The following is a 14,414-nucleotide window of genomic DNA, read 5'->3' as shown; positions in this document are numbered from 1 at the left end:
CATTAGGGAGTTTTCACACTTTGGAGAAAACTCTCATGTTTAGCCTTACTTTCATGGTCTCTTCATAATTTTATAAACTACCATTCAAAAGTTACAGTAAAGGGACAATTCTGGATATTCTGAACAATTTTTGAAAATATTCACTAAAATTAAATTATGTTAAATGTCCTGATGTGATTTTTAAAGAGTTGAGAGGCAATAATGGTCTACTCACTGTCAGAATAGGAGTCAACTCCACATCAGTAACTTTGTCAATGCTGTGTCCCTGGTTAGCCTTGATCTCTGTCACCCCAGTGTCCGGGTTCAATCTCAATCGGAATCTCTGTTTCTCATTATTTCTGACGAGCCGCTTTATATCGCTGCTGCTGTACTGCTTGAATGATTTGTGGTTTAAGATTTTTTCAATGTCAATGTATCCTTCTGGGCTAAAACATAAAATATGATATCTTTTCATGGTATAATAATATACTCCGCCTGGTACTCCATTCCGAGATTCGCGTATGACCTAACTGACACGCGCCTACGTCATCATGCTGTTTACAGGTTCTCAAACTTTGAAATGTGGGAGAATTTTAACCAACGGTGAAAATTATTTTAACGGCATTAATTTTAAGTTATTTATGTAGAAACATAGTAAAATAAAACAAATCTAATGTATTAAATTAAACTTTATTTATCTATACAAGACAAACGTTTAAAAAACTAATTCACAGTTACACATTAATTACCAAGCTTACGACGTGAAAAGTTTGGAAAACACTGCGACTGCTGACACTGAGCGAGAAGGAAATAACAATTAACACGCGTTCGACAAGGATGACGGTCAGGGCATGAAGTTATCTAGATCCGAATTGTCAAATGTCCACAGCGCTATCCTGTGTTGCCAGTAGTATAAACAGAATTACCCGAAAGTCTGAAATTTCTTTCGTGAATCGGAAGATATTGCTAACGAGTAATTAAAAATGACGTGTTATTGTAAAATTTAAGCTAAAATACATATAAATGAAAATTATAAAATTATAAAGAAATATTTTAACTTATTAACCAAAGGTATAATGTACCCATGTAATATGTTATGTTGAAATAAAGTGGCAATGTTATTGTGACGTAATCGCGTGTCACTCTGGGAATGGAAGACCATGTTTTATTAGACCATGATATCTTTTGAAACTACCACTGCTGCCAATGAAGCTGGTGGTACTGGGGGTTTGAATCCCTGTTGTATTTATTTATATGATGAGCACATGTCCATTTATTAAGTTATTAATTATACCCATTTATTTACACTTTGATATTCTGTGTGCTTAATGTGACAAATGCTTGCTTAACTTCAAACATTCACCTTTTAGAAGGGTAAAAGTTTGGTTATAAACAGTTTAATAACAATTGCTCTAGTGAAAAGGAACAAAAAGTACATAGAGCGAATAGCACCATACATACGCGATTTTGTACAAATAAATGCCCGGCGAGAAAATGAAAATCTATTTTGGGTGTTGAAAATAATGTCAGGTTTGCATTAGAGCAAGGATAAGTTAACCGAAACTTGTTCAAAGCGCCGTTATGATAATAATAATACACATAGGTATCAGATGCATATCAGCATGTCAACAAATAACGAACCTCAAGTCGAATCCTTCCTTCGCCGCTGCGTGTCGCAAAAGCCACGATAAGGATTTACTCAGCTGTATATCCTTACTGTTCCTACAAAAATCACCACACCACTGTATCAGCTGCAATTTAAATCAGGGAACAACAAGTCAAACTGCTTCGTCAACAGAATTTCAACAAAAGAGAACACTTGCACTTACATTTAGTAATGCAATTTATTCAGTGAGTATTTGCACAAAGACGTGAAAGCACTTTGTAATTAACTTTATTAATTTCGAAAATAATAATTAAAATGCAAGTTGTATAGGTTTTGAATTAGAAAATAATGAAATAAATACTAAAGTTGCGGGCCTGTCCAGACGATTCAATATGAGGGGTGAAGGAGAGGATTGCCAGATTAATTTTACAAGTTCCTCTATCGTTTATGAATTCCTATGGTACGTTTTACTGCGTTATACACGGTGGCTAAAATATAACTGCATTCCCGTTGCCAGGGAGCTTTTGGGATTATACTGAGCAAATTTGACCAGCCATTTTTAGGGTTCCGTACCCAAAGGGTAAAAACGGGACCCTATTACTAAGACTCCGCTGTCCGTCCGTCCGTCCGTCCGTCTGTCACCAGGCTGTATCTCGTGATCTGTGATAGCTAGACAGCTGAAATTTTCACAGATGATGTATTTCTGTTGCCGCTATAACAACAAATACTAAAATAATAATAAAGATTTAAGTGGGGCTCCCATACAACAAACGTGATTTTTGACCGAAGTTAAGCAACGTCGGGCGGGGTCAGTACTTGGATGGGTGACCGTTTTTATAGATAATGGTACGGAACCCTTCGTTTGCGAGTCCGAATCGCACTTGGCCGGTTTTTTTTTTGCGATTTCGAATTTTGTTGGTCCCGTAGTAAAAGTTGCTCAGTATAATGCCAAGATACTGAAGATCCGATGGTCTGATCGTGTTCGGAATACCGCAGTGCTGCGTAGAGCAAATGTGGGTGGTATCGAAGTATACCTCATGCGACGTCAGCTTCGGTGGTGCGGTCACGTTTCGCGGATGAACGACCAGCGTGTGGCTAAGCGCATCTTTTATTCCGAGCTTGAGGAGGGCAAGCGGAAACAGGGCGGCCAATTCCTCAGGTACAAAGATGTGCTTAAGCGGCACATGAAAAAGTGTCGTATAGAGCCCTCGCGATGGAAGCAGCAGGCAGCCATACGAACGGAATGGCGGGCAGCAATAAATGCCAACGTAACCGAATTTGAATCGCGACGGCGCTTAGAGCTGGATGCTAAGCGCGACGAGGTAAAAGCCAGACCACCTGCGGCAATACATTATTATTACACAAATGGTGTGCTCACATGCCCGCAATGTTCGCGAACTTTCAGTAACAAGATAGGCTACGTCAGCCACCTGCGAGCACACCAGAGACAGCAACGGAGTTGATAGCAGTCGCCGTGGCCGAATCGGCCGTGGAGTTATTATTATTATTATAATGCCAAAACCTTCCTGGCAACGGGAATACAGTTATTTTTTGCCACCCTGTATATTTCTATGTATGTAATAGTTTTTATTCTCGATAGATTTTGTGGTTTTTAAAGCATTTTACGATGAATGTTGAATTGAAACTTTCACCATTAACCTAGAATTCCTCTGTTTTAGGGGGAATTCAATTTTTTAACACACGGGCAATAAAAGTTGCGTTTCTTGTTCGTTACCTAGTTATTGCCATTGTAAAAAATGTTACATAATTTAAATTTGATTTTTGTAATCTGAATAGTTGTATTGTAATTTAGTCATTAAAATATAATGCATTTAATTTAACTACAAAGCATTGCAAGTTAAGTTTTACAATAAATAACATTTCGGTAGATAGCTGAACAAAACGCAAAATCAATGAAATGACCGACATTGACGACCATAGACAAAGAGAATATAATCACTACGTTTTAAGAGGCGGTACTTCCATACTTGCGACTTGATCAGTCTGTGTATGTTTGGTTCTCCAAACATTACCAACATGTACGACAAAGAACTGTCAAAGAACAATAGTACCAACATAAGACTTAAATAGTGTAGTATCAAGGGCCCAACGTTTTCTGTTCTATTTCACGGCGCAGCAACTAGTATAATTTCTCTCTCCTCGCTCTTTTAAAAATGCCGTTTGTCAAAAAAGGACAACCATACTGTTGACAAGATGGACTTCAAATCAAGTGTTGCCTTTTTTGATGCGCCCAGGCTGTGTATGTGTGAAAAGTCGATGTGAAAAGTCGATTTTAATCATGTTATATATCGATAAACGCTACACAGCGGAACGAAATAGCGATTAATTTAAGCTTCAATATCTTCGTTAAACATGAACATAATTGAAATGCTAATGGATAATGAATATATTATAATGTAATAAAATAATTCAATTATTGCGGAACACATATTTTAGTAGGTATTTATGTATTTTAATTAAATATCTGAACTTTCCCTTGGTTCCCTGCTGGGGCGTGGCGATAAAATCGTGATCTGATAACCACAATAAAGAATAAAAGCGTTTTTGTTCATTTTAGGTATCGTTAAACCTTTGAAGTAAAATTAACAGGCTACAAATATAATGACCACCAAAAAATACTTTGGTACCCTAAATAAAAAAAACATGCTCACCAAAAAAAAATACTGAACACCAAAAAAATAAGGCTTAAAAATACAAAACTACCACCATTTTAATTACGACTGCACTTCAAATTGTATTCAAATACCAAATATATTGAATGATCACCAAAAATCATTAATGATCACCAAATCTTGAAGACCAAATTAATGCGATATTTTCACCTAAATAAACCACTATGATTACCAAAAAATGTATACATATTACCAAATAAAGTAAACTGATGCCAAAATTACTAGCCCCTCCCGCTCAACCCCCCGTACCCCGCACCGCATACCTACCTTACCTAATCTACTTTTCTAGTAGCATTTCGTTATGCTACTAGAAAAGTAAGTCAAACTGCTATCAGTTAAGTGGGTTAGGTTAGCACTGCAACCCTTACAGAAACGAAATGGTACTAGAAAAGTAGGTTAGGTTAGGTTTGAACTGCGACCTTTACAGAAACGAAATGCTACTATAAAAGTGGGTTAGGTTAGGTTAGAACTGCGATCCTCACAGAACCGAAATGCTACTAAAAAAGTGGGCTAGGCTAAGTTTCAACTGCTACCCATACAGATACGAAATGCTACTAGAAAAGTGGGTTAGGTTATGTTTGAACTGCGATCCATACAGAAACGAAATGCTGCTAGAAAACTGGGTTAGGTTTGCTATCCTGTTAAAGCAAATGACTCAAAAATAATCATTCTTCTAGAAACGAAATGCTACTAGAAAAGTGGGTTAGGTTAGGTTTGAACTGCGCCCCATACAGGACCAAACTGCTATCAGAAAAGTGGGTTAGGTTAGGTTTGAACTGCGACCCTTACAGAAACCAAATGCTAATAGAAAAATGGGTTAGGTTAGGTTTGAACTGCGACCCTTACAGAAAAAAAATGCTACTAGAAAAGTGGGTTAGGTTAGGTTTGAACTGCGACCCTTACAGAAACCAAATGCTAATAGAAAAATGGGTTAGGTTAGGTTTGAACTGCGACCCTTACAGAAAAGAAATGCTACTAGAAAAGTGGGTTAGGTTAGGTTTGAACTGCGACCCTTACAGAAAAATATGCTACTAGAAAAGTGGGTTTGGTTAGGTTTGAACTGCGACCCATACAGACACGAAAAACTACTAGAAAAGTGGGTTAGATTGGGTTTGAACTGCGAACCTTGCAGAAAAGGAATGCTACTAGAAAAGTGGGTTAGGTTAGGTTTGAACTGCGACCCTTGCAGAAAAGAAATGCTACTAGAAAAGTGGGTTAGGTTAGGTTTGAACTGCGACCCTTACAGAAACGAAATGCTACTAGAAAAGTGGGTTAGGTTAGGTTAGAACTGCGACTGTTACAGAAATAAAATGCTACTAGAAAAAGGTGACGAAGTGGATTAATTAATTTAATAGGATAACGATAATTATGTTAAATATTTGCACATTTTTAATTAAAATGTGGTTACAATTTTGGTGGTCAAGGTCATTTACTATTTTTGGGTTTACAATAATTATTTTGGAGTCATTTGCTTTAATATGATATCAAGATTTAAAACTTTTGGTTATAATTTTACATTAAAATGGAGTTCTAATTTTGGTGGTCATTTACTATTTTTGGGTTTATAATGATTATTTTAGTGTCATTTTCTTTAATAGGATAGCAAGATGTAAAAATTTGGTTATCATTTCACATTAAAATGGGGTTTGAAATTTGGTAATCATTTAGTATTTTTGGGTTAATAATGATTAGTTTGGTGTCAAAAGGATAGTAAAGTGTAATAAAATTGGTAATCATTTCACATTAACATGGTGTTATAATTTTGGTGAGTATTCATTATTTTAGGGTGGTAAAGTAGATTTTTTTGGTATTAAATTTTACTAAATCTGGTGATCAGTTAAATAGCAGCCAAATTAAAATTGCAAGAAATGTCGATAGTTTATTGATATGACTTTATCGACATGGCTACAGCAAGGTGGGCCTCATTGTTAATCGTACACTAAACAAAAGTGGCAACAGTGACAGCTCGCTGAGACGGGATCTCTATATATTAAATCTATGTGTAGTATGCTACACGCTTGCGTATTTTAACCATATCGATAAATTGGGGAGGGTTGAAACATGGGCCCCTGTCAACAAATTTCGTAGTCGAAATCAGGTTAGAATCTTGTCCATATTTAAATCGTATGTTATATATAGTGTTCTTTGAGTGGACTAATACATGGTTGGACTTAAATGTGAACACGATATTTATTTGTTAAAACAAAAATATGTAAAATGATTTTTTTTTATAATTTAATATAATTAATTTAAAATACATCCCGAAGGTTCGACGGTCCACAGGTAACAGAGGAAAATGTGTGTTCACCTGATTAAACGTTTTTTTTTCAATGTATTATACATATTGTTGAATAATAAAATTAAGTCTTCCTTTACAACTTATTTGACCCACTGCCTGCATCTGAAAACATTTAATAACTAGTGGCTCTGTGAGCTGTAGACCTCGCGAGCAGAGCTTTAAATTACATGGTGCTAAGAGCTTTAAATATAGCAAATTAAAAAAAAACAATACGAAATTTAAGTGTAAAAAAATAAAAAAAATTATATCCCAGCATACAAGTACTGGGGATCGAACCCAGACTCTCTGTGCAAACAAAAAAAGCGAACGTTTACAAACTGAGCCAAATAGTTCTTAGATAAGCTGACGAAATTTAGCTACTCATTCTCAAGTTAAAATTAGTTAAAATCAAATATCTCAATACCTCCGAAACCAGCGAAATAAATTTTCTGAATTTTTGGCCATTTAATCTATAAACATATCTCAAAAAGAATACACTCTTATGATACCGATACGACTATTTGTATAAGCGCATGCTATCACTACTTTTCCATTTTGAAAAATTTTCAAAAACCGGCTCGACAAAAATTTTTTATCGGTTCATAGAATTCGGTTACAAACTTTTACGAGAATCGGTTAAGAATTGCGACCTGTAGAGGAGAACATCCGGACATACAAAAGCAAAACGCCCGAGTCAAAACGTAGACCTTCGCTTCGCTTCGGTCAATTAAAACAGACACACATACATTTTCTTATATTTTAGGTTAAAATCTTAAATAATAGGGAATATTACGCAAAACTCTGCGTAGCGCCACTACCACTATCTGAGGGGCTACCACGAAAACCGAAATTCGCAAATTGCGGGGATCTTTCTCTTTTACTCCAATGAAGGCGTAATTAGAGTGACAGAGAAAAATGTCCCCAATTTGCGAACTTCGACTTTCGCGGTTATAGCACTGTCACAATCTGGGGGTCTACCGCGAAACAAGAAAATCGAAATTTCCTTATCTAACCTCTCCATCACTCTTGCATATTCGAGCGATAAAGAGGTAGATAACTAAATTTCGATTTTCGCGTTTACCAGTAGGCCCTGGGTAACAAACCGCCTTGATGCATCAATGTCATAATTTATTGTCTGTGAAAACTTGTCAAAAAACAGTTTAAGGCAGAGAATGTATAAGTTAGTCTATGAATTTACTAGAGTCGGTAGTGCTGCACTCTGGTGGCAGAACATTGCAGTAATATCCCCTATTACTAGATTCCAAAGATATATAATATAATGTCCATTCCATTAATGCACAGATGATAGATAATTTTCCACTAAAAATATTCGGAGAAATAATTATAGTCATGTTGTATGCAAGCTACCAGGAAATTCACTCATTTTATTTTATTTACTATTTAAATTGATAAAAAATTAGGCTGCGGTCGATATCGATACTTCGTATCGATTACATCCCTAGTTCACAATGAAAGTGGATATGAAATATCTAATTTTCGATGTGTTTATAGCCTGCTACACCAAAATAAGGCTCAAAGTATCTAAAGCAATACTTACCGGTCTTCATCTAATGGAAATTTCGCCATAAACTTCCTTTTTTGAGATTTTCGCGAGCGTCTCAATTGCCACATATTTCGCACTGAAACAACTTAGTTTTCGGACTTTCGAATGATCCACGGAACATGACGGATCGTGCTTCAGACATTTTTATTTGGTTGTCTATTGTTTGTCCGAAAATTATATAAAATAATACTCATATGCCCGAATTTTATTTGCCCGAATTTCATTTGCCCGAATTGTTTGTTTACCATAAAAATGATGTGACATACTCTTTGTTTACCCGATTATTAGATTCCAGAACGTACGAGTGCCATACGTGTTGTTGTCCATATTATTAATTGTAATAATATTATTTAATAGAATATTTAACTTCACCTAACCCACTTTTCCAGTAGTATTTCTTTTCTGTAAGGGTCGCAGTTCAAACCTAACCTAACCCATTTTTCTAGTAGCATTTGGTTTCTGTAAGGGTCGCAATTCAAACCTAACCTAACCCACTTTTCTGATAACATTTCTTTTCTGCAAGGGTCGCAGTTCAAACCTAACGTAACCTACTTTTCTAGTAGCATTTATTTTCTGTATGGATCGCAGTTCAAACCTAACCTAACCCACTTTTCCAGTAGCATTTCTTTTCTGTAAGGGTCGCAGTTCAAACCTAACCTAACCCACTTTTCCAGTAGCATTACTTTTCTGTAAGGGTCGCAGTTCAAACCTAACCTAACCCATTTTTCTAGTAGCATTTGGTTTCTGTAAAAAAAATATATTATGGCTAGTGATAATTATGGATTAAAATGATGATGACAAATGATATTATTGAAATTGATTTTATGGGAAACAAAGTTTCTGGCACGTGACTAATATAGTAAACAATAAGTATTGCATATGTAATTATGGTAAACAATATAATGGCTGTTGACTATTATGGCAAATGAAATTATGGCAAATGAAATTCTGGCAAGTGGGTGTATACCTTTTTATTTATTATTTGCATTCTGCTGTTTAATGTATAATTTTGATAGGATATTATGCAGTGAATGGCAAGCGCAATGGGTGCAGTTAATGAGGAATTGTTCTGGAAATACGAATAACAAATTCTTTGGACATCATTCGGCGGTTCGTGGTCTCGGCCGCCATTATGCTTTGTACTGCTGCTCCAGCTATCCTCCAGTGCATCGTGAAGGCCTCGACGGATGATTGAATATCGACGACTTACTGTTATATAATCTCTAATATATGTACTTGACATTGGCAAAGTGCCCTGGCTCCAATTTCACCACGGTGACAGGTGCGACAATTGTAAAACATCACTGTTGCTGACGTCACAGGCATCCATGGGCTACGGTTACCGCTTACCATCGGGCGGGCCGTATTCCTGTTTGCCACCATAATTGTTTTATTAAAAAAAACTTTATTATATCGGAAAAAAACAGATATTTCTCTTGCTAAGTTTATGACAATTGTCACAATAAACACTACAATTGTCACGAAATTCCGACATATAACTCATTACCTGTCAAGAATTACCTACAATTCTTCTAAATCTTGACAATTGTCAGAAACTTCGCAAAAGAAATATCTGTTTTTTTCCGATACAATAAAGTTTTTTTAAATAATACAATGATGGTGGCAAACAGGAATACGGCCCGCCCGATGGTAAGTGGTAACCGTAGCCCATGGATGCCTGTGACGTCAGCAACAGTGATTTTACAATTGTCGCACCTGTCACCGTGGTGAAATTGGGGCCTGGTAGCAGAGAAGCCATTATTACGAATAAAAAAAAAACTTAGTTATCGGTGGCATTTAAATAAAATCTATTGACTCACTGTATGTTCTTATCACGTTTGTCTGTTTTGGAAAATAACGAAGGCTTTTAAAAAAGAAATTGCAAGAAATACGTAAGCAAAACTTACGAACCGCCATGACAAGTAACAATGTGGCTGACAGTTGACTTGACAGATAAATAGCACTGACGTTTTATTATGTTTTTTTGGCTATGGCTAGGTCACTAAAGTCCATACAAAACCTTTTTTTGTTCCTAGTTGCGTCAGCCTGACCATAGACTTCTAACCATAGAGAAGATAGGTCAGCTGACTTTACTTTTATCATTGGTCTTGTGATAAGTTGTAGTTCTCCGCCATTCTCGGCCCGACTTTTCCATCTTTATCGTCTTGTGAGTCTCATTTAATTATTTAACATCGAATTTGAGGTCTTGCAAGGTTTGTTTTTAGTCGTGCTTGTGTTATTCATTGTGGATATTTAGGGTAATATTCAGAAAATTGGTAAGCCTATTTACAACTCTGCCATTGACAGAATTTTGCTAGGCCTTTGTAAAGTGACTGATTGCTGAATTTTGGTACGTCGTCTTAGTTTTACTTTGTTTCTCAAATCAATAATTTCCTTGATCATTACTCTTATTGGTTAGAGCTGAGGTACGTGAATTAAGTGCATTTTAATAATTGACGCCCATCATGTGATCAATTAGTGGTACATCATTCCATTACAAATCCCAGCACACCCTAACATTCTGGTCACAAGTCTTCTTATTTGATTCCCCAATTTTTGAGACAACAAATCAATCGAAGCAATTATTTAATTCTCAAACTGGACAGCATGTTTTGCAATTTATGCAACATTCTTTTATTCACAAAATTGTTATTCAGTATACTTATAAATTTTAAATTCAAATAAGAAAGCACTTGATTGTCTCATTAGATTCTTGTAGGCATTGATCACCGGTACTGGTGAATAGCGATTTTTAAAAGGAACAAGATGAAAAATAAATATTTTCTTCTTTATCTGTATATCTAGAGTTAAGTTACCCCTGTATCATGTTCATATAGTTTGAATTAAACTATTTTAGATATTACATAGTGGGCAATATTTAACTACCTTTTAACTTATGTAATATACCTTTAATATCCTTCAACCACTATGTAAATACAATCTACATAACATGTGATTCTTGTAATTTTTTTCTGGTATTTTATCATGTTAAGATCACATGATTGCTTTCATTATTTCAGCTATTGAAGGAGATTAAACTAAGTACTGTATGTATATTAAAATATAATCCTTTGTAGTAGTCCCCCATATTTAAAATTAAAGAAATAATTCATGTTTTTCATGCTAACATCAGCAGCATGAGTGATTCCTGTTTGCCTCGGTGCTGTAATCTATCAAGCGCCGATGTTGGCTGTCGATTTCAAATTAGTTAAATATCTGGTTTTGGTAATGGAAAGGTTTTGATGCCTATGTAAAGAAACTTTTTCCAAAAATGTTGCAAAATAACTATGATGACTGTGTTCCTACTACAGACAAATAATTTAACATTCTTTTTTTTTATAAATTAATTTCACCCTTTGTAGGAACATTCTATATTGAGAGGCAACATTTATCATTTTTAAATATTAACTTTTTGTATTTATTCTCATGCATAATTTTGAAGTGGCAATGGGGATTGAATCATGGATTGCTTAAAATCTGGTCCATAAAAGGGTTTGAAAGTTATGATGTTCAGAATTGACAATGATTGATAGTGAAGTTATCAGCTGATAAGAATCATCTGATCTGTGACAGTTGCCTGCTTCAGTTTGGTTTGAGATATTATGAGGTATTCCTAGCTACTACATTGGGAATATTTATTATACTTGGGGTGTTTTAATTGGCCTTGCTAGTAAGTTTATTCTTATTCTTCCTCGGTCCCTCATTGCTGAGGATCGTGACCATGTATGCTACGTCTCCACAGTGTGCGATCATAGGCCATATGGGTCACGCACTGCATGTTGCCGCCAACCACCCCCTTCACAACATCAGACTATCTTGTGGGTGCTTTTCCTTGCGCTTGCTTGCCCTCTATTTGGCCCAAGATAATCTGCCTTTCTAGGTCGTGCTTTTTAGACCGTATGATATAGTAAGTTAATTATAATTACTAACCGCCTTATTCATAAAACTTTACGGGCCTGATTTAGTTAAATAGGGTAATTTCCTACTAGTCAAATCAGTTACTTTTTTAGAAAACTGTCAAAACAATATGCTAATATGGAATTTATATGAAACCTTACATTGTGACGTCACAGTCAACTCACCTACTTTTTATATTCCTATCCGATGTATTAAGTAGAAGTTGTGTTTAAAAATAACTCCTATCTGTGTTTTTCTAATAATTATCTGGTGCTTTATTTCATGCATGGTGTAAAATAATTTATTTTAAATACAGTATAATACCCTATTATGTTTTATCCCATTCTTACAAATACATAAGTCAAAATGATAGATAAGTAAGATAAGATTTATTCACCGTAATGTTTCCTCTTCATCTATGGCCGATGTTTGGAAATTCCTCAGATCTCTTGGCCTGGGAAAACCCCCCAATAGTTTTAATGGCAGTTTATTTTCTCTCAATGACCTTAACAGACATTTTTCCTCCGCTCCTTCTATTGACACCGCTATTAAGGCCACTACCCTATCTGACATCTCTTCTTTGCCTTCTCCTGTCACAGATTATTTCTCATTCTGTCCTGTCTCTGAATTTGATATAAAAGTCATTATTAAGGCTATCAAGTCAAAAGCCGTGGGTTGTGATGATGTCAGTCGTTACATGATTGTGTCAGTCCTCGACTGTGTGCTTCCTGTGATAGCTGACATCATCAACTCTTCACTGGCCTGTGGTGAATTCCCTTCTCTTTGGCGTAAAGCTTTTGTGATTCCGCTGCCTAAAATTAGTAATCCCACCATTCTCAGTAACTTTAGGCCCATTTCAATTCTCCCTTTCCTTTCGAAAATCGCTGAAGCGGTTGTACATAAGCAACTTTCGGCCTTCGTTTACTCGCACAACCTTTTAAGCCCTTTGCAGTCCGGTTTCCGACCAAGTCATAGCACCAGTACTGCGCTTCTCAAGGTAACTGAAGACATCAGGCGGGGCATGGAGAATCAATTGGTCACGGTCCTTATTCTTATTGACTTTTCTAACGCATTTAATACCGTTGACCATGACATTCTCCTTACCTTGCTCAAACATATGAGAGTCTCTGAAATAGCCCTTCACTGGTTGGGTGCCTACTTGCGGGGGCGCCAGCAGGCATCCGAGTTGACCGGTCTTTGTCTGACTGGTATGATCTGGCGACTGGCGTGCCTCAAGGAGGTATCTTATCCCCACTTCTTTTTTCCACCTTTATTAATTTTATTACACCTGACCTTCGCTGTTCCTACCATCTGTATGCTGACGACTTGCAACTCTACGACCAGTGCTCCGTGACTGACCTCCCAACTTGCATTGATAAACTTAACCTGGACCTTTTTCATATCCAGAAGTGGTCTGAGAGGTTTGGCCTCTTTGTAAATCCGTCAAAGTGCCAGGCTATTGTTATGGGTAGTTCCAAACAGCTTGAAAAACTAGACTTGGACGCACTTGCACCTGTTAGCTTTAACGGCTCCCCAATAACATTTAGTCGGAGCGTTAAAGACTTGGGCGTTCTTTTCGACAACACCTTGAGTTGGAGAGCACAGGTTACTGAAATCAGTCGTAAGGTCATGGGCTCACTTCATTATCTGAACAAACTGAAACACTTCTTACCGGCCAAAACTAAAGTTGCATTAGTTAACGCCCTTATACTACCCATTATTGACTATGGTGATGTCTGTTATCCGGACATAAACGAAGAGCTTCTTGATAAATTGGACCGCCTGCTTAATAACTGCATTCGCTTTATTTTTTGCCTCCGCAAATATGATCACGTTTCTTCTTTTCGCTCTCAGCTTGGCTGGCTTCCCATTCGACAACGTCGCAATATTCGCTTGCTTTCCACTCTTTTTTCTGTGCTTAATGATCCACTCTCTCCGGAATACCTCAAATCCTTCTTTCAATACTACGGCGTTTCTCGCGTCCGCCAACTTCGCTCTTCTGGCAATATGTCTCTGTCCATCCCTCCTCACCGAACCGGGTTCATGTCGAATTCGTTCACTGTGCAGGTGGCGCGTCTTTGGAACGGACTTCCTTTCAACATAAAAAATGCGCCTAATAAGTTCGCTTTCAAAAAATCCGTACGTGCTTTCTTTGCTAGCAGAATGAAAAAATCTTAGTGTATTATATATTAGTTTCATAATATGTTTCGTCGTTATTTATATATATATAGGTATATAATATATACATGTACATATATATCATAGTATATTTGTATACGTAATTAATATGTTATTCGTAATTTATTGATTGTTTTTGCTGTTGTAATTGTAGCACCGCTCACAATCTCTCTGCTTAGCCTTAAGGTTGACTGGTAGAGAATGCCTTATGGCATTAAG

At 36.5% G+C, this 14,414-nt stretch overlaps 1 protein-coding gene and 2 long non-coding RNA genes across 4 annotated transcripts in view; 2 read left to right on the top strand and 1 right to left on the bottom strand.

Annotated features, from left to right (window-relative positions):
• Positions 1 to 230: 230 nt before the first annotated feature.
• Positions 231 to 2,014, bottom strand: LOC134796810 (uncharacterized). 2 transcript variants are annotated; one of them, XR_010144993.1, is made up of 3 exons: positions 1,947 to 2,014; positions 1,621 to 1,701; positions 231 to 370 (listed from the first exon to the last, which is right to left on the bottom strand). It is a non-coding gene; the product is annotated as an uncharacterized LOC134796810 (long non-coding RNA). The 2 variants fall into 2 exon arrangements; XR_010144992.1 differs by lacking the exon at positions 1,947 to 2,014 and adding an exon at positions 1,809 to 1,938 and having other exon boundaries at positions 1,621 to 1,730.
• An 8,166-nt stretch (positions 2,015 to 10,180) lies between these two features.
• Positions 10,181 to 14,414, top strand: part of LOC134796797 (V-type proton ATPase catalytic subunit A) — a 43,743-nt gene continuing 39,509 nt past the window's right edge. The window contains exon 1 of the mRNA XM_063769020.1: positions 10,181 to 10,287. The gene's annotated coding sequence lies outside the window, so the exon portion shown is untranslated. The remainder of the gene's footprint in view (positions 10,288 to 14,414) is intronic.
• On the top strand, positions 12,406 to 14,013 carry LOC134796930 (uncharacterized). Its single transcript, XR_010145030.1, has 2 exons — positions 12,406 to 12,805; positions 13,192 to 14,013. It is a non-coding gene; the product is annotated as an uncharacterized LOC134796930 (long non-coding RNA).

This window comes from Cydia splendana, chromosome 14 (assembly GCF_910591565.1).
Source record: "Cydia splendana chromosome 14, ilCydSple1.2, whole genome shotgun sequence".
In the NCBI taxonomy this organism is placed as follows: domain Eukaryota; kingdom Metazoa; phylum Arthropoda; class Insecta; order Lepidoptera; family Tortricidae; genus Cydia; species Cydia splendana.
This window is presented reverse-complemented; position numbering and strand designations above follow the sequence as displayed.